The 22119-nt window shown below is 41.8% G+C and overlaps 1 protein-coding gene across 1 annotated transcript in view; it reads right to left on the reverse strand.

The window, feature by feature from the left end:
- The window catches only part of ANOS1 (anosmin 1), a 451571-nt gene that overhangs the window by 146848 nt on the left and 282604 nt on the right, over positions 1-22119 (reverse strand). The gene's annotated exons all lie outside the window — the stretch shown is intronic.

Genomic DNA, 22119 nt, shown 5'->3' on the forward strand with positions numbered 1-22119 from the left:
CCCTGGGATGAGGTTGCTATCGACATTGTAGGTCCCCTTCAAGGTGTTTCGGATACTCCTTATCTAATTGTGTTAATTGACCTTTATTCTAGATGGATTGAAGTCTCTGCTGTCAGAGATATCACCTCTGAAGCTATCATTAAATTTCTAGAACCTCTGTTCAATAAGGAGAGCTTTCCTAACAGTTTATTATCTGACAATGGGCCTCAATTTTGTTCTTTTGTTTTCACTGAATTTTTAAAAAAATGTGGAATTGTTCATAAGAAATGTTCTTTGTACCATCCTGAAACCAATGGTGCTATTGAGAGGGTTAATAAGACATTGAAGGAGTCTATTCAGCTCGCTCGTTCTTCCAGTCTTAATTGGAAGTCTACTCTGCAGGACAGAATCAACACCTATCGCTTTGCTCCTCATGCTACCACGGGCAGGTCTCCATTTGAACTTTTCAAAGGGAGGGCTCCTAACACTGTGTTGTGCCCTGGGTGGATGTGTATGAATAAAGGTCTGGTGGATAATGACATTGGTGCTTGGAGGACAAAAGAATTACTCAAACAAGATGCCCGCAAGTCTTACTTTGACAAAAAGAAAAATGTTCATTATCAAGATGTCAAAGTTGGTGATTTTGTGAAAATTAAGACTCCTGTAGGATGTAGACCTTGGTCCAAATATACTGATATTAGAGCTGTAATTAAGATCTTTAGAAATGCTGTTAAAACTGATGATGGGAGAATATGGAATAAGAGTCGTGTTGTTGTTGTTGATCCATATTTGACATCTCAAAGGGGCTCTGTTCATGTTGGTGATTCTCATGATAATTTGCATTTTTTGTCTAATTCTTCCTTTGACAGGTTTTCTCCTTCTTCCTCTTCCTTTAGAAGGAGTCAAAGAACTCACAGAGCTCCTGTATACTTGAGAGATTATGTTTGAATATGCTCTTGGTTCTGTTTCCTTTACTAAAATTGTTTATGTGAGTTATTTAATTCTAGTTCTCTCAGGTTCTCTTAATGGTTGTATATCATACTCATTTGTTCAAAGTGTATAGAAGGGAGATGTGTGATGTTCTCTTCTACACTCTATTAAGATTTGGGAACACGGAGAACCCCTGTGTTCTTAGAATATAGAATGTTGTGCTCGTGGTATTCTGGACTTGTTAGTTGCTGTGGGCTGTTGCTGGATGAGGTTGAATAAACCCACCTCTTACTTCAAGAACCAGTTTAATTTGTATTATTTATATAACCAACCTTTACAAGTCAGCTCTGCTTTCTGTGTCAAACACGCGGTTATATTTCTTGCTCACAGCAGCCACACTTCATTGTGTTTTGATATGACATCATTAAGTGGGAATTTCTTGGGAACTCACACAAACAACTTTGTTAAACTGATTCTTAAACACATGTGGGCTCGTGGGAGGGAGGAATCATCATACCAGCAGAAATCTATTTTCCTTTCAGAAAAACAACATGCATTTTATGAAGAGGATGGAATCTTAATAAGGTCAACTAATATTACCCAGGCAGAAATGAATCACACAAGGGCAGAGCGGCTAACTCGTCTGAGGGAGTCTTAGCTTAACCGCATGCGCGCTAGCGGTTTTCCCGCTGTGCGCTGCGTTTTGCGAAAAGCCGTGTTACATGACGAGCTCAGCTCGTCATCAGCGTACGAGCGCCGTAACTGATGACGAGCTGAGCTCGTCATCAGCATCGAAGGGATTAAGACACATACCTAATTAAAGCTCCTACTATTTATCAAATATTTGTAAACATTTGAAGAAAGTTTGACCCACATGAAAAGGGTTCTGTCTCTCTACATTGCAGGCTACACTAAGAGTCACTATATCGTTGCCACTGTATCGGCAACCCCTACATTAGGAGTAGTATTGCTTCGAATGTTTGTGTGGTTTTCACGCGTGGTGCTCAGCACAACGTATGGTGTGTTTTGTTTGCACTGAAAACCAAAACTGACGAATTTCAGTAGTTTGTTGTATTTGAGCCAGAACCATAACTCTGTTTTTATATGGGGTTTTTCAGTGAATTTCAGTTTTTTTAACCCGTTCCGTGCCGACGGCAGCACTACCTCCCCAGTGCTGCCATCGGCCAATGGCCGACGCGGCCCCTCCCGTTTTGCGAAAGTGCCACACTTCCGCAAAATCGCGGCCGCCGTAAACGGGTTAATTAAGTTCTTCATTTCCAGCTCCAGTTGTGCTTGGAATTTTGCCATATGCAGAGGGGGTTGGCTGCAGGGCTTGAAGTTGTGTGCAATATACAACCTGTCATGAACGTCCAACTCCCAGTGGTCATTGAGTTCGGTCATGCACAGACCAAGCAGGGTGCCTATGGCCAGGACTGTGCCCTACTCCTTGCCATGAGTTAACGCCTCTGCATACGGCTTTCAGACATGCTTTGCGGGTGTTGAGTGCAGAGTCATTCTTGTGCCAGGCACTGATTCCTTCCTGCTGCTTGTAGGATACTGCCACAGTGGACAGCCTTCGGGAGTGAGCAGAAGGGGTTGGGCACTAAGGCTTGGTCACTGATTTTGGTTAGACACTTGTGAAAGCATTTGACTTTTTTTTGATGCGCATGAAAATCTCAAGTCTGAATTGATTTGAGTGTCAACTACCATATGGTGGGTGTTTCCGGCAGCAATAATCGCAGCTCAAGTGACTTTTGGAACTCAAGAGCCATGAGTCAAATGTTGCTGTTTTTTTCCTGTTGTATGAATTAAGTTTTCCATGCCTCTGATTACCCCTAAGCACTCCTTTTGCGTCAGGCACATCTGAGGAGGGTTCCCATGGATGCAATTTTTTTTTTCCACAGCACGAATCTCTCAAGTCACCGACAACTCAAGGGTTTCAAGATGGCTGAAAAAAGCCCACTCTGTAACTTATTTAAACACTAATATCTCAAAAACAACTGATCGGATTTACACCAAACCAAGAAATGCATTCTTCCTTGCTAAAGTTCTACTTCATGCTAAGTTTGCTGTAAATGGTTCATCAGATCGGGCTGTAGGCATGTGCAAAGTGTACTTTATGGAACGTAGGCACTATCCCTGTATGGGGAACATTAGCTGCTTAACCGTGGTGCGAACTCCGCCGCGGTTTGTAAGAGTGAGCTTGGCCGCGTCGGCCAACGGACGTGCACAGCGCTACCGAGGTAGTGCTCGCGATGGCCGTTGGCCGACTCGCGCATCGAAGGGGTTAAGTAACTGAACCACTCGACCAAATCCTACTACTACAATTATTTTTACTATTACAGCTACTACTACTACTACTATTAGTAATCCCAATAACAAACATATTACTAATAATAGTAATGATAAAAAGAATAGTAGCAATTTGCCAATAAATATACATGTTATAATTATAACAAAATCACTTTTTTATTCACAAGGTATACAGTACCTGTTGAGGAAAGGATTTAACCATGTGCGCCTCAGATTTTCAGTATCATAGATGACAGAGAACAGAGAGAAAGCAACCAAAGAATCATTTTGTAACTTCTCTCAGGGTATCAAGTTTTAAGAGTATTTGGGCCATTACCTGTCCTGGCCATAAGGTGCTGATGCACAAGAGGCGCCCTAGGAGTGATCATGTCAAGTGGCTGCATGAGTGCGTGCTCATGGTTTGATATTCGTTACATGTAAAAGGTTCTGTAATTGAATACAGTGGCATCCAGAATCCCCTGCATCTGGAGCTGAGTAGAGTCATTAGAAGCTGGACGCCCCCTTGAGTCTTCCTCCAAGAGGGTTGTTAATAACATTTGCTCCCTTACCATGAGGGCCTTTGAAATAACAGTCTGGGCTGAAACAGGAGTTTCTACCAAATTAGAATCACAAGTTGTGCAGGAACAGTGCACCCCAAGGTCTCGTGCCATGCACGTTTCACCCTGATTCCTGTTGAACTGTGCACAAGCCCAGGAACAGGGTAAATACAAGTGGGAATCAACAAAAAAACTCTGATTCCTTTGACTACTCCCCATTCTGCAGAGCAAAACCCAAAGTACTAAGGTAATCCCACGCCATGGGTTTGATGTACTCATGGTATTGGCAATTCTGTGTTAAAAATTCTCTTTAAGGTACTCCCACATTATCCACCATTGTAAATCATGCTGCCTTCTTTTGTCCATTCTCTGTTACATGAAGGAATGACAAAAGCCGCCAGAGCTTCCAGGCAGGCCGGAATGTCCGTAGCGGGCAACTGGTGTTTCCCCGGGAGGCTGAAAACGTTGGTAGGGTGGGGAGGGGGATTTTGTAGCAGTGGGGGCCGTTTTTGTTAGTGGGGGCTGTTTTTGCAGCCGTGCAGCTATATCGGCCCCCAGTTACAAAAGCAGCAGGGGGACTGGCCTGTCAACATTTCCAGGGTTCCTTTGTGATCCCAGTCCGGCTCTGCTGCCAAGACAAGATTGGTTTTCTGTCCTGCTACTGAATCAACCTTTTCCGGATCTGCGAAGCCTATTTCAATATATATTTTACTTCAGAGAGTTTACTGAGAATTATTAACATCCATAAGTGACATTTAGTGTCAACAGACCTGCTCGTGCCCGGTATAATCTGACACATGGCCATATTTCAACAGGGCGATTAAATGCGATTATTCCCTTTAATCTGTCGTCCAAACAAAGAACAAGCCAATGATGGCTTTATGTGCTTTGGAAACAGGCTGTCATGGGATTGTAGTTATCTCAGAGGTACATGGACCATCAAGCAACACCAGTGTGCTCTGAGCTCCAGCAGGATACAAGGGGCTAATGCAATGCTTCCTTTTCCAGTCTCTCCTTCCAAAACTAATTTAATGTTAATCCTTGAACTTAAACATTGATCAAAAACAATTAATGTTCATTTCAAGGCTTGTCGTTTCAGATTTCACCCAGTCATACACGGGCCAAAGAATGAGGATTCCTGCACGGTTCAGCAAAAGTACAAGCATTGTGGGAACCAACAGGCAGATTAAATACAGATTTTCTTATTAGGAATATTTAGTGGCCATTGCTTGTAGTGCTGACTGATGACTCTGCCAGATAAAGCGCTAGGGCTCTCATTAAAAACTGTTCACAATCTTGGTACTTGTGCAAACTTTTCTTTGTGCCCAAAGCTGAACTTGAAAAACATTGAATAGCTGATCGCACAAACTCAAAGTTTTATTGTCGTCGGCAAAGAATCTGACGACAGCAAGGTCCAGTAGCCAGGTGAAGGTACATGCTCATGCATTTCTGCTGGTCTCCTCTAGTATGGGTCTTTAATCAATGCTTCATGATCTACACATTTTCCTATTGATTCAGGCAAACTTCCTTACCTAAATGAGGAATTTAGGACACATGCTCATTTGCAGTTTGAAACCCTGGTCTTTGTTATCAATTAATTATTCATATTTGAAGAGAGGTTTACGGGCACATTACTTTTGAATAACAGACCAGAGGGAGGGGGCCGAAGATATAGGCTCCAATATAACTGAAGATGAATGGGTGTCTCACTTCAGGTCTATATTTGAGAGTGCTACATCCTGTATATATCTACATGCAGGAGCCCACAACAAACCCTTGATACCGTTTACGCAGAGTGAGGTAGAGAAAGGTATCTCTGGGCTGACGTGTAATAAGGCCCCAGGTCCAGACAGTATCCCGCCAGACCTTTTTAAATCCAATCCATCCCTCTGGGCCCCGGTCCTCGCGGCTGTACTCAATGCAACAGCGGGGGCCGGTTGCCCAGAGTCATGGGGCACCTCAACAATTGTCCCGGTATTCAAGAAGGGTGATCGCAATAGCACCTTTTGCTATAGACCGATCTCCCTTATTGATTCCGTGGTCAAGGTCGTGGGCGGAGTTGAGCTGAACAGATTGACAGCCTGGGCAGAAGGTAATAGGATCATCTCTGATATTCAATACGGGTTTCGCCCTGGGCATTCCACCCTAGCACAATGCCTTTAACTATACATGATACTCGGGAAGTACACGGCTGCCCCCCAGGGTACGATCTACATGGCGTTCATGGATCTTTCCTCCGCTTTTGATTGTGTCAACCGGGGGAAACTGTGGCAGTCCATGAAGGCCATGGCGGTGGAGGCCAGCTTGGTGGATTTCCTGAGGGATCTACATAGAGATACCAGGGCAAACATAAGATTCACCCAGGACCATAGGGTATCCAGGAATTTCAAAACGGAAAGGGGAATACGGCAAGGATGTATCTTGGCCCCATTTCTCTTTAACTTGTATATTAATGAGTTGGACAAGACCCTGGTAGAAACAGGGACCGATTTTCCCTACGTGGGGCATAGGGGTCTGCCCGTCCTGCTTTATGCGGACGATGCTGTCCTCCTTACTAGAACCGCCAGAGGCCTGCAGACCTTACTCAACACCTTCCGCAGTTTTATGGCTGAACGGGACATAGCTATAAACAATTCTAAATCATATATAATGCAGGTCAGGATGCGCCCCAAGAAGCAGTATCCTTTCAGAGTGAATGAAGAGAAAGTGCCCATAACGCCAACCTTTTCTTATCTAGGTGTGCTTTTTGACGACCATTTAAAATGGGATGCCCTAGTGCAGAGAAACAGGGGGGAGATTACAAGGGCCAACACAGCTATTTTCAACTTTGCCGCACAAATGGGTAAGCGTCCAATTGCGGCAATGTTGAAACTATACCAGGCAAAAAGTGTTGCAATTGCCAGTTACAGTAGCGAGCTATGGGGATATGTGCCATCTGAGGCTATCCAGGTGGCAGAGAATAATTTTTTTTAACTGCTCTTGGGAGTACCCAAAGGAACCCCTAATTTAGTAGTTCACGAAGAAACAGGGATCCCATTTATCTGTGACAACCTGGCAATGCGCCCCATGGTTTTCTGGCTTTTATAGCTGATTGATTTTACTGTACAAATACCCTTTTATCTTTATAGTGTCGAACATGTATGGATTGTGATTTTGAAATAGGTTTATGATTCCTCACAAACTTAACAAGTTTTAATGGCTGTAATGCAATGTAATGTAACTCTTATGGTTTTTCAACTTTTAAACCGAATAAAGTATTTTGAATGAATGACTAACAGACCAATCATATTTCATTCCCAGTGTTGAACTGGCTTTTGGGGCAGTTTGCCACTCCCAAACTGTCCAGCTTGGAAGGCCCTACCAGTGTAGGCTGGTTTTTATGATCCGCTCATGATTCACCTACCCAAAACAAACAGCCCAGGCACCGGCCCTTACAAGCTTACCCAACTGAAAATGCAAAACTGCTGAAATGCCAGTCCATTACTATGTATTTCATTCAATGAAAAATGTTTAGCCTAGTGTTTCTGTGGAAGTAAACCAGGAAATGATTTCAACTCTTGTCACTAGATCTAGTGATCTGGTGTGATTGTGGAAGTGTTCTGATGTGCAATTTTGCCTGGCACTTTTTTGGAAAACTTTCGTGAAGACTCATCAAACAGCGCCAAAGTTGAAGGCAAAAAAGCCAAAACATGTAGCGTCCTGTGTTGCGGCACATTTGTTTGAAACTGGAATAAACCTTTAATGTTTGACAAGAACGGAAAATCCTGGCATTTTGTTTGCTAGTTGGTGTGGCTGGACCATTGGAAACAAGTAGTCATTGTGGAGAACCCCCCCCCCCCCCACACACACACACACATATATATATATATTTATGGCTGACTGGTGTTGGGCAATAAAATAATTCACGCCAAACAACTGGGTCTCGCTTCATCCTTCTGCTCGGCTGAGCAGGCTGAGTTTGGACGACTACGTACCGAATATATATATATATATATATATATATATATATATATATATATATATATATATATATATATATATATATATATATATATATATATATATATATATAGTTAGGATTTTTTCTCTATGGGTTTTTTGAAAATTCTATGTCTAATAACTTTGGCGTTTGTGGACGGAATTGGCTGAAATTTTCAGGAAAATGGCACATTTTGTTTCTGAGCAGCCCTTGAAAATTTGGGGGGGGTTCGTCCAGTGGGGGCCGAGAAAAAAGGGGGGTCCCAAAACGTGTTTTTAACATTGAGTTTTCCATAGGGCGGTTGGCCTCACTTTTAGCCCGAACGGCTGAATGGATTTGCACGAAACTTGGCAAAATTGTAGGGACTGGTAGCCCGATGTGCCTTTTGTAGGTCTCAATATATGTGCTCCAGTGGATTTTGAGAAATTAACGTTTAAAAAAAGATATATATCTGTAAGCGCGGACCAGGCAGCGCACTGGTTCGCGGACTTTTCGCGCAACGGAGCTTTGTGAAGCGAAGCTGATTGGTTCTCCGGCGTCTGTCAACATTCCAAACAGTCCGTAGCGGCCGCCATCTTGTCTCTCGGTAGGATCGAGAGACAAGAGGAGGTCAAAACAAAGGGGGAAATAACTATAAGGGGGCATAGTAGATCCTCGCTGACCCCCTAGGTTTGATGTGGAGGTTTTAAAAGGGCCCCGCGGGGCAAAAAAAAAACAAAATAATAATAATCGAACGGCTGAATGGATTTGCACGAAACTTGGCAAAATATTAGGGACTGGTAGCCCGATGTGCCTTTGCTAGGTCTCAATATATGTGCTCCAGTGGATTTTGAGAAATTAACGTTGAAAAAAAGATATATATCTGTAACAGCGCTCCGCTTCGCGTACTTTTCGCGTTACGGAGCTTTGCGAAGCTGATTGGTTCTCCGGCGTCTGTCAACATTCCAAACAGTCCGTAGCGGCCGCCATCTTGTCCCTCGGTAGGATTGAGAGACAAGAGGAGGCCAAAGCGAAGGGGGAAATGACCATAAGGGGGCATAGTAGATCCTTCCTGACCTCTTAGGTTTGATGTACCATTTTGCCAAGTTTGGTGTAATTCCGTTCAGCCATTCAGGCTGTAGACGTATGTAAATGTCCTATGGAAAATTGCATGGGGAAAACACATTTGAAAGTGTTGAAATTTAGAACCAATTAAAATGTTACTTTGGTTTTGTATTTGTGTGTGATGAAAGTTAATTGGTTATGTATATATGTCAAATGAGAGGAAACCACAGCCATTTTGTGATACTACTGTCTGAGGTACATTTGTGAGGAATTTTTGGTGGTGAATTTCTGGTGTTTGATTTACACAGTACTAACACTTCTGCTACTTTTAAAAAGGTGAGTTGTTAATTTGTATGGGGAACTATGTTGTACACTTGAAGACAATTTGAAAAATGTTTTCTGTTATTTATTTGCAGTCCTTCTGTTATACTAAATACTTGATAAAGTTAGTTTTATATTATGTATTACTAAAGACGATAAATGAAAGTGATTATTTTTTTCTGCAATTTACAGCAAGCAATTTCAAAATAAAATGGCTCACAATGAAGAGACCGTGGCAATTTCTTTTGAATTGTCCAACACATTGATTGAAATTGAGAGCACCAATAATGAAATATTGTCACAAGGAGGACATGACTTGTATGATTCCATTAGATTGATTGAAATGGACAGCACCAAGAATGAAATATTGTCACAAGGAGATGACTTGAATGATTCCACTACATTGATTGAAATTGAGAGCACCAATAATGAAATATTGTCACAAGGAGGAGATGGCTTGTATGATTCCATTAGATTGATTGAAATGGACAGCACCAATAATGAAATATTGTCACAAGGAGGAGATGACTTGAATGATTCCACTACATTGATTGAAATTGAGAGCACCAATAATGAAATATTGTCACGAGGAGATGACTTGAATGATTCCACTACATTGATTGAAATTGACAGCACCAATAATGAAATATTGTCACAAGGAGGAGATGACTTGAATGATTTTTTTGATCAATCTCTTGATGGCGAATTTATCGAGTGTTTGGAGACCATAGAGTTACAAGAATCATCATTGGAGACTTTTAATGATGACATTGCTGATGAGGACATGTTACTAGTTCTTTCAAATTTAGAAAATTCTGAAGAATAAATTTATATTTAGAAATCAAAAATTGTTTGAGACATTATTCATTTTTATTTTTAATTTATGAGGTTGTAGCGAAGTGATTGTAGTATAAAATGAGACTTATAGTATAGAGTGCAACATTTTTATGTTACATGGTAAGTTTACTCATATTTACTTCCCTTCTGCCACTATATTATCTCCAATGTGTATTTGACATGTCTTCTTCATCTCCGGCCTCCTTTCTCTCACTGTGTGTCTCCGATGCATCTTATCGCTGGTATTTTGTGTAATTACAGAAGAGAGTAAAATAAAATAGTTCGGAACGTGAAAAGGGGGCAAAGTAGAGTACTCCTCACCCCCTAGGCCTTTTTAGGCGGTCCCAAAAGGATCAGTTTCTGCTTTCCTGAGAGATTATGGTATGAGTTCCATATACCACAATAACTTGCATTACAACATGCAAGATATCTATCTCCTATTACCAACTTTTGGAGATATTCGCGCTAAGCGCGAATATCTCCAAAAAGTAACACCTGCCCTGAGCAGTTCTTAGCCATGTTATCCAATGGGAGGTGGATAACATGGCTAAGAGTATTAGCTCGGTAATGCATGAATATCGCTGAGTTTTTAGCGATATTCATGCATTGCGGCCGTTTATTATCGCATTTGCGATAAACCTTGATAATAGTAAGGTTTATCTTCGATAATTTCTGACGATGCTTAGTGGTAAAAAATTGGTTGGTAAGCATCGTTAGCGATAAATATCGCTTAACTTTGGTAATATGCCCCAACGTCTGTTAACGTTCGATTCGAAGGAAATGAGGAAGTGTTGAAAAACATTGTCTGCGCCATCTTGCCTTTTTTGAAATGCCACACTTTTGTCGTGCACGGCAGCCATTTTAGATGTCTTGACCAGACCCACTCTCTGCACGCTGTCGATTCGTAGCATGGCTCCTCACCCTCGTAAGCATCTCCCCCAGGCACTGGTCACCACCGCTCTCTGTCTTATGCATGGGCACTAAACCTCCCCCCATCTGCGCTGCTCTTCCCTGAGAATCACACTCTGTGCCCGCCCGACACCTCCCTTTCGCCCTATTCACTACCGCACCCTCTGACACTCCTCTTTCTCTGTGTCCGATTGTCCAGGCTATCAGCTAGCCCTGCAGATGTAGTTTATGGCCCCAGCTGTAAAGAATCACCCCTCTTCAAAGGAGTTATAGTAGATCAAGGCCCACACTCGATGAGATCCGTCACACCACACGTGTTCCTACTATCTGAAAACCATCCTGTATTGTGATTGGGGAGGGGACCGAGCCTGAAGCGGAAGATTCCAGGAATGACTCTTTGTACATCAAAGTTTTTACAATTATGTGTCACATTAAAAATATATAGCACTCCAACAAAGTAGTAGGAATATAAAACTTTAATAACATATAAATATATACAACAAAACAAAAACAGTAAAAACATTTAAACAACGAAGAGACCGTGGCAATTTCTTTTTAATTATCCAATAGATTTATTGAAATTGACAGCACCAATAATGAAATATTCTTGTCAGTAGCGGTCTGTTGTGCGAATAGTTCCAAGGCAGCAGAACGCGCTGAAATCTAGATGGCACGAAAGTGATGTCTAGTAAGTTGCCGCCCAGCAAAAAACGGCGTGGGGCGCCGCGGGGGTGAGTGAGTCCAGTAGGCACCACAGCTATTCTTACCGGCATTGCAGAATTACTGCTGGGGACAATGCCTGTGCTGTAGCAGGGTCACAGCAGAAACAAAAAGGATTCTGTTAAAGATGTTGTTGGTTTTCAATTTGAAAACAGTTCTGGTGTCAACTGCTATGCTAATGTAGTGGTTAATGTTTTGTTTTCTCTAGAAAATGTAAAAGAGGGGGAGGCAGTCCAAAGTTCCGTTAAAAGGGCAAAGGAAAGGATCGGTGGTTTGAACTATCAGTCAAAAAGGGGAGGGGGTGCAATAATTTTTCCTACCGGGTCACACTGTGCTTTCACCGGAAGTGAGGTCTGCAGGATTGTAGTAATTCAAAGTGAGGCTGGCGCCAGCATGGGAGCGCCGACGTCCCGCGGATACAGTTTCGTCACTCCACGGGCGATCATGGCAGTCATTCCCCATCGGGGGTCGGAGACTCCCGCGGCTCCTCTAGAATCTTCAAGGTCGTGGAGGACTACGGTGGTGGAGTCAACCAGTGACCGGGCCATTTCTTTATGTTGGGCCCGCTCTTGCCAGGTCGACCGCCATTTTGAGAGTTCGGCAGCTACCGGCGATCGCGGGGTCACATGAGCGGACGGGCTCCACCCTGCCGGGCGAGACGTTGCAGCATGGCCACAGTGGAAGAACCGTTATCTAGGTCGTTCCGAAACTGTGCAGCACTGTAGTTGTTAGGATGCCACCGCCTGGAGCGCTGAGGGTGCAGCTGGGAAGTCTCCACCTGGGGAGGCGGGAGAGGCCTGTTCGCACCGTCTCTCCCTCCCAGTGCACCCCACGGCGTCTCGCTTGAGATTTGTTATGGCCGGACCAGGCGATGAGGACGAGGGGGGGGTCGGAGGCATGTGCAAGACATCCCCCCCCCAGTGTTGTCGCAGCCATTATAAAAGAAAGAAGTGTCCCGTCCGTCTTCGGGCCGGGCTTCCGGTGGATGTCGGCCGGACGCCCCTGGCTCTGGCCCCATGAACGGGTTTCTTGGTTTATCGGCTGCAGCCGGATCCCGTCGGCCTCGGCCCCCCGACCGTTGGTGGTCGGACCGGAAGAGCATGTGGCGGGACTACCTGCAACTCTCAAGGGCCACCGCGGCCGGACTGGGAGAGAGAGGGGAGGGTCGAGGAGACATTCCCCCCCCCTGCAACTGTTCAGCGTTGTAAAGGCAATCCCCTGGCCGGGTCCCGCTGGCCTCGGCCTCTCCTTCGGCTACACCCTACGTTAGGATCTCCTGGCCGAGGCGTGGCAGCAGGACCTGCCTTATATGGGCTGCTCCCGGCTGGGCGTAGCCGGAACCCTGCCCCACCTTGGAAGTTTCCAGAGTGGGGGTGGATGTTCTACTGACTTGCATTTTCCCTAGTCTATCGATTTTTTTGGCGTGGCAGGCGGTGGGACAGCGAGGGGTGATTTGGTTTCTCTTACTGTTTTTCTGGTCTCTCACCACTGGCATATTTTAACGTTTTCTTGTTTCTAGGACATTAATAGGTTTTATCATTACGTTATGTTATCGTTTCTTTGTTCGTTGTTTAATAAAAGTTCATGTTCATCAGTGGCCTACTGATTTTCGTTTTCCTATTTTTTTCTTTCCAGGTTGTTTCATGGTAAAGTTTCTGTTAACAGGATACAGTGATCACTTCGTTATTATTGCATATGTCCTTTTCACTAGGGGTGCTCTCTGGTCGGGCCAGATGACGTATCTCTAGTAAATGGTCCGGGTGAAAAAGGTGCATCAATCAGTGGGGAGTAGATAGGCATGACAGATTACAACGGGGGAGAACGGTCCGCATTACGTACCCTTTCACTACTTGCAAAGATTTTCCTACGTTTATTTGCAAACAGGGAATACCTCCAAAAAGAACTAATTCCCAAACAGTCAATGTTCGGACAATCAATCAATCAATGAGGAATGAAATAGGTACGACGTGTTAAAGGCTTGCGTTACCTACCCTTCACTATCTGCAAAGGGAGATAGAATATTCCTATTCTTCCTCGTTTGCAGGTAGAGAAGATCGTTAAGAGAATTAACTTCGAACAATTCAATGCTCGATTGAAACAATCAACAAGGGGTACTGTGAACACAAATGAACGCCGCTTATATACATACGCATTGCTATTTTCAACAGGTTGTTCCTAATGTTTCTATTTTAGCGAGGTCAAAAGAGATCCCATTAGTGGCCTACTGATTTTGCTCGATTCCTTTTGTTTTTTTACACGATTTTTCGCTATCTGCAAAGACTAAACAGAGTATTGCGACTCTGTGCTTGTTTGTAAATAGAGAATGAACCAAAGAGAACAATCAATCAAATGGAGAGAGAAGCAGGCACGACGGATTACAAAGGGGGAAAGGGCTGCGTTAACTACCCTTCACTATCTGCAAAGAGAGAGTACTCCTAATAGAAATGAGGGGTGGGGGGCAGCAATCAAAGCAGATCAGTGTGCATAAACACGAAAAAAAAAATTCTTACCACGTACTTGACATTCGACAGCTTATGATATTTGCTATTAAAAAACCATTGAAATTCACTGAAAAAACCATAGGTTATAGACCATATATAGTTAGGAATTAGCATTTACAAAACCTTGAAAATTCACTGAAAAAACCATAGGTTATAGACCATATATAGTTAGGAATTAGCATTTACAAAACCTTGAAAATTCACTGAAAAAACCATAGGTTATAGACCATATATAGTTAGGAATTAGCATTTAAAAAACCTTATTTTACTCACACAAAACCATTGAAATTCCATATATAGTTAGTTGCACTAACTATATATCGCGCACCCGCAATCCACTGCTGATGATGTCACATATTACATCATTCATGACATGGTCAGTGACATCACTGATGACATCACTGATGACATCTCAAATGACATCACTGATGACATCACTGATGACATCTCATTTGACATCAATGACCACATCACTGATGATATCATTCATGTGACAATACAATGCATCTCTTCACACTTTAATATAACCTCTGTTACACCCAGTGTTAAATACAGAGTATAATTTTTGAAACCATTGACACACCAATACTAGTTACTACATACGCACTCAGTGATTCCTATGTTTACACACACATTCACTCATTTACCCATACAATCATTCATACATACAATCACTCATCTTTACAACACTATCATATGCACTCATACACCTATACAGACTCTCACACTCTGTCACTCATCCATGGAGTTACTCACACACCTAGTCAGTCCTGTAAAGAATCAATCACACTTCCATTTTCTAATCTATACAGTTAAACATAGAGCACCTTACATTTTGAAACATATACTAACACATAATTACTCTCTTATACAATCATTGATACAAGTACACATTGATCTGCACAGAGTCACACACCTCCCAGCCAGCCACACACACACTCAGTCTCCCATACAAATATTTGGGCAATCAATCAATAACCCATATAGTTACTCATATAGCTACTGATCAACACATGCAGCAGTTTACAGAACAACAGACATAATGATGCACAAATTAAGACAGTTTAGTCACTAACCCATGCACTCAGTGAGACACATTTAATCACTCACTCATACAGTCAGTCACGCACCTACTAAATCCTTCATCCAGACACTTCTACATCTACTCATTCTTCAATATGTAAAACATATTTAAACTTTACAGAAACACACAGTCACTGGATGATGTCATCAGTGATGTCATCAGTGATGTCATTTGAGATGTCATCAGTGATGTCATCAGTGATGTCACTGACCATGTCATGAATGATGTAATATGTGACATCATCAGCAGTGGGTTGCGGGTGCGCGATATATAGTTAGTGCAACTAACTATATATGGAATTTCAATGGTTTTGTGTGAGTAAAATAAGGTTTTTTAAATGCTAATTCCTAACTATATATGGTCTATAACCTATGGTTTTTTCAGTGAATATATATATATATATATATATATATATATATTCCAAAGAAGCAAAACAGGGTCCTTCCTGGATCCTTACTCCCTAGTCAGGTGACGCATACGATTCGGTGGACCTCTCACAGCCGAAAATAAGTATTAGTCCATAGTTCGCTTCAAAGCAACGAAATGCGCACTCGGGAAATTTTGCAGCAAAGATGGTTTATTTTCAGTTACACGCTACGCGTTTCGACACTCCTTGTGTCTTGATCACACGATCCCGAGTGCGCATTTCTTTGCTTTGAAGCGAACTATGGACTAATATATATATATATATATATATATATATATATATATATATATATATATATATATATATATATATATAGCTCCACTGTTGAACAACAGAAGGACCAGCACTCTCATTAGTTCAAACCCAGTTTAGGATTTATTGCGCAATTCTATTCATACAGACGCGTTTCAGCTGTAGCTTTCATCAGTGTATATATATATATGTATACATATATATTCTTTATTACATTAGGAATGCGGAAACAAACAAACGCGCCACCACTTTTCAATGACAAAATAAGTTGGCGTGTTTGTTTATTTCCGCTATTGCTAAAACCATAAAGTTAATTCCATTACTACCAGGGAGGGCCATGTTCGCCCCTACATTACATCAGGAAGGAGATGCAGAGATTGATGTTTGACTGTGAGCGTCTACACATGCACTACTTTTTTTCCAGTGCTTTTTGGGCCAATATTAAATTCTATCCTGACTTGTGGTTAACAGGCTGTGCTGACTCCACCACACATGCGTTTTCTAACACAGATGAGCAAGTATTATCTTGTATGATGAATTGCTAAATTGCACGTTTAAGCACGTGTAGAAAACTGAACTGTCTTCTCTTGGCAGAGTAAAATTATCCCTTAATCTTTCAGAGAAAGATTCAATGAGCTGCAAATCTATGGAGTAAGAATGATATCATGTAACTCATTGTATAGCTGCATAAATCCCTTCATGGATGAAAAAAAACATGATTTATTTTAGTAATATTAGGATCTATTCGACAGATAAAGATTAAGCTCCATTTTCTTCCTAAAACTGAAGTATGCTTTCTAGGACTGCAGAGCCAAGCCACCATGTGCCCTATTTCACAAGCCCCGCCCCCCCCAGGTAAATCCTTCTTTGTGCCTTGAAGCTACTGATCCCTGTGCCGGCTCCAGCTATGTCCGTCTGTCATGTTGTGGCCATAACTTATTCTCACTATTTTCTTTTTTCCATCCACACCTTTATTCGAACTTCAAAATAATGGAGTCTGAAATACATTCATGCTTCTTTAACGTCTACCCTACTCTCTTGCAGTGTTGATCCCAACTACTACGCTTCACAAATAGGTTTGCACACACATTTGTATATTTGAAATCACATAACTGTACATTTGGAAGGGGGGGGATTGTCGTAGAGAGCCCCCTGCTATTGGGCCTACTTTTCAACTGCTAGCTACTTTACTTAGTAGAATTTTATTAAATCTTCCTTAGTTTGGGTCTTTTACTCTAAGTTGGCCTCATTCCATTTAGCCGTATTTCCGGCTATGTAGCTTTCACTTCTAACCCGTGTACCAGGAGGTTTGTAGTTTTTTGCCATCCTCCAAATTCCGTCTCATAGATGTATCACCTTTAATCCACACGAAAAGTTGTCCCCTCTAACATGTCTCTAAAAAGCCTTTCCCTAATACTTGTAACTCTCTTTAGTGCCCTCCAACTCATCCCTAGCATTGTACCCTAAGATATGCTATTTGGTATAGCCTCAGTTGCTTCCAGATTTGATCTGGGACACTGATCTTTACCTAGTGTAATTCCACTGGAGTTGGTTAAGATTAGAACTGCTAATATGTGGCTCCAAACAGTGATCTGACATCACAGAAGGTGGAACCAGTACACAGAAATAAACATAATTTAGCTGTACAGAGGACATTCACCATCTATTTTCAAGAATGTCAAAAAAAGAGATAGGGATATTAGCTTTCATGCTCCTTCTTTTGTGACTGAAGGTTAGTCTGTGCCCCTCTGGATAGTGCAATCTTGTATCTTTAAGAAATTGTACAGAGACAATCTTTCTTCAGATCAAGGAGGGAGCAGCTATACCCGCTGGCTGAAGGCAAGCAGGCGTTGGTCTCCAGATGTGCATGCTAGTGGGCATACATCCTTGAATAATAATTGTCAGGTGTGGTCTTGCCTTCAGGCCCTTCTCACAAATAGGACCAAAGCCAGATGAATGGGGAACCATGTTACTAAAACACCCTGTCATCTGCCTTCATACCATTACAGTGAGTTATTAAATTCAAAGAATGTGGGATAGAAGTATTCCCTATCCATTCAGCATACACGTCTTTCAGGAATAGGGATCGTTGAATTATGTATAAATGTGATTACCCCGATGACTGACTGCTCCAGTTTTATATTCGTGCCTGGGTAAAAGCTCACATCAAAACAGAATAATGCATTTGTGTAGACTTTCAAGTGTTCATAAGATGGAGAATTGTAAATATTCTGACATTTTGACATCTTTCAAGAATATTCAGCAGTGTTTTTATTCTGTAGGAGTCAAAACGAGATAGAGGAAATAAGACAGAGAAGAGATTGAGAGAAAGAAGGAAAAGGCTCATGACAGACATAGAAAGGGGAAGAGCAAGCAAGTTGTCAGAGAGAGATATATAATTCATATATTTTGTTGTCTTTTTCTCTCTCCTACAGCTTTTTCAAGATTACTAGAACAATCGACACTACCAATCACATTATAAATGTGTTCCTAAATATTCCAGTGTTATAATTCATTAAATAATATTTTGTACAAAAAAATGAAAAAACGTCAACATGTTTTTTGAGTAAACATGAATTTCGTTCTAAGGTGCCAGTTGCTTCAATATCCTAACCACTAAAAATAAGTTTCCTAAAACTAGGAGTTATTTGATAGGGTTAAGCTAGTCTTGTTCCCGGTGTAGGGGATGTGATCCTAGCTCTAAGTTCGGAATATCAGCTGGGAAACAGTGCAGAAATGTGTTACAGAATTAATGGACAATAGCATTTCCACATTTGGCGTCATCCGGCAGACTTGCAGGGGACTGCTGCTGATAATCCATTCTCGCAATAGTACTCAAACATTCAAATGCTATCTCCTTCACTGTTTAACTTATACATCGAACCACTTACAGAAATCCTACGAAATTCTAAAATATCTTACCATATGTACGCGGACGACACGCAACTTTACATCAAGATCGCATCGCTGGAAGACACTACCATTATGAATGAGGCCCTCAAAATGTCGCTAAAATGGCTATCTAGCAATCATCTCAAGCTAAACGCTAATAAAACTGAATTCTTACTCATCGCACCACAAAAGAATCAAGCAGAAGTGAAGGAATGTTCCAAAATGATCACATGGTTGAACTGCACCTCGACGCCAGTTGAATCAGCTAAGTCTCTCGGAATCACACTGGATGAACACCTTGATATGAAAACCCACATCAAAGTAATGGCAAAAAACGCACGCTTTCATCTGAACTACTTAAGAAAAAATGAAGTCATTTGTATCAGAGAACGACCTAAAACTAGCTGTGCAATCACTGGTGATCTCAAGAATTGAATCTGGATGCACAACACTTGCAGGCCTTCCAAAAATCTCCACAGCTCCCTTAAAAGCATGCCTCAATGCAGCGGCTAGACTTATCACAGGATCGAGGAAATTTGACCACATCTCCCCTCACCTGAAAGCTCTAAACTGGCTACCATACGAAGCTAGAATACAACTAAAAATGGCATGTATCGCCCATAAAGCGATTCATCACAACACACCCAGATATCTTGCCCAGAAAATAAAAATTGCAGGAGGAAACAGACCTGTCCGGAGTGCCAATCTGCTGATGCTGAGACCACCTATCTTCAGGAAGAAAAAAACTTATAAGAGATCGTTCTCTGGTGCAGCCCCTAGAATATGGAACTCCCTTCCTGCGAACATCAGAAAGATTTCGAACACTGCAACATTCAAGAAGGAAACTAGGATGTCTCTCATGAACAAATTCCTCCATTAGGTAGGCAATTTGCCATCGGTGACTCAACAGTGAGGGTCTTTCGGATAACAAAATGGGAATTATATAGAAAATGACCCACGGCAAGAGGACACTGGCGGTAGTCTTGCATCTGTCCTTTATATGTTCGTTCCGGTATATACTATATTTTTCAGGCTACCTCTGTGCGTGTTATACACATTGCTGTTCTTATTATATACCATGTGATGTTAAGCGCTCTGATACCCAAGGGTCTAGTTCGCGCTATAGAAAATTGTTATAAATAAATAAATAAATGTGTAGAATGTGGTGAGTTTGTATGTGCCATGGGCAGCTCATGGGAGCCTCTCTGTGTGTTGAACTGTACCGGGAATCCCGTTTCTGCTCCATCCGTGTACATTTAAGTAGTACTTAATTGACTGAAGAGCTAAAGGTTCATGTAAAGACGTGTGGTGTGGAAAAAATATTGCCAACTCAAAACTAAAGGCTTTTTTAAAATGTATTTTCTGACCTTGTAATCCACTACTCACTGATATACTTGGGAAGAATCAATCATGTCAGATATTTATTTTACTAGGTTAACTCTTCCAGGGAATTTTTGTTCTGTCACATATACTAATCCCCAAGAAATATTAATCCATGAGAAAGTTCCCCAGGGACCTAAACGTGACTGCTGTATCATTGTATTTATTTTTCCTGGCCATCCGAAGGTTTCACTTTAATCTGGTTCAAACATCTTGGACAACATTCACCACTTTCAAAGTACTACATAGGAAAAACTGAATGATTGCTCACTAAGTTTTACTGAAATGGACTTATGGACTCTGACTCTTCAATAAGTATTAGTTTTAAGACCTAAATACTATAGGCGGTTCTGCAGACCCCTGTATCATTTATCTTTATGGCACACATGCAGGATCACCATATATGTGGATTTAAAATTTAAGATTGTAAACCTTGTAAACAGTTTTGTTCTATTGGAAAAGTGTTGTTAATGTTATTGTGATTACCACATTTTCAATTCATACTTGAAATACTTTTACATAGGCTTTCTCAAGATGATTTATCAGGAGTACTTCCACTCACATGGTTCGCCTGTGATGCAGAGCATGTACTGTCAAATCCAGCATTCGATAACAAAACCTCGCCCAAACAAATGTGCACCTTGCATATGTTAAGTGTATTTCAATGATACTAAGTGAAGACCAGAATATAAGCACAATAAAACAGTGCTTTAAACTGTAGACGTAGAAATAATTCATATATTGTGTGTTTAAGATGTCTAATAATCATCCTCATTGACGACTTAATGTCAAAATGAAAATTCATAAAATAATCATTTATAATTTGCAGACTAATGTAAACTAAACTTGGTATGCCATATCTGTATGCTTACATCAGACTCGATTAAATTACGCAGTGTGTATAACAAATGTAAAAGCCATCTTTCTATGCTTTCATTGTAATGCACCATTGAGATTGAAAAGCTGGTGTAAAAGTGTCATAAAACAAATCACGCGAATGAAACATTCTATGTAGCTGCTTTATACTTATAAGAGCCTAGATATACTCAAACAACAATGATTTTATGTTTTATAGAATTACTAGCAGCCCGTCCCGACGTTGTCTGGGTATGAATTGCTGCCGGCCAGTAGTATATTGTTTTGTAGGATTTCGTTTAGATAGCATTTCTTATATGTGACAGGCCTGTGAAAAGCTCAGATTCACAGTGCACTGCTGATGCACTTAAGAGTGCGCGTTCAGTAGTGTGTGAACTCGAGTTTCCCTACTTTATTTTTCCTTGCAATTTTATATAGCGCGAACTCGACAACATAGCATGAGCACAATTTACGTTACAGAAGAACACATTCATTTTTTGGTAGGCACGGGGAGACAAAGCGATTTGCCTGGAATCACAGGATCTTGATCTGATGCTGAGATTGGAACGTAGCTCCCCAGCTCTAAAGTTCGTAATTCTAGAACTTGTGGCGGGAGGTGTGTCTAAAAGTGTATGTCGGTGCTGGCCATCAATGAGAGAGACCTGTGCATTTTTCATCAAATGGGTGGTGAAAAAATATGAGTATGGTGCTGGAGATGTGGGCCGCCGTGCCACCAATGTACTTACCAGGGGAGGGTAAACACCCATTATTCCGCAACTTTCTTTACGCATACCATCACTCCGCATACTTTCATTACGAAAGTACCATGACTCCGCAGTGAGAATTGTGCATGTCGGTTTGGCCGGATACTTTGCTACGGCCAAACTGACATGCACAATTCAACCACTACCATCCAGCTGTCTTGGATTTCTCGGTTAGAGAGCAGGCACAGGCCTTCAGTTCTCCTCAAAGTGCTGAGGCAGCCTGCTCCAGCCAATCCAAGTACTTCTCTCACATAGCATGGGAGCAGTGACTGGATTGGATATGGACCTGGGGTCCAACTGTGGGACCTCGCACTCCGACGAGTCTGGAGCCGTCACCTGGACTGGAGAACAGAGAGGATGTGCGGCAGGCTCCGGCAAGTGAAACTTTGTTTCCAT

The sequence above is a fragment of the Lissotriton helveticus genome, chromosome 8, assembly GCF_964261635.1.
Source record: "Lissotriton helveticus chromosome 8, aLisHel1.1, whole genome shotgun sequence".
Lineage (NCBI taxonomy): Eukaryota > Metazoa > Chordata > Amphibia > Caudata > Salamandridae > Lissotriton > Lissotriton helveticus.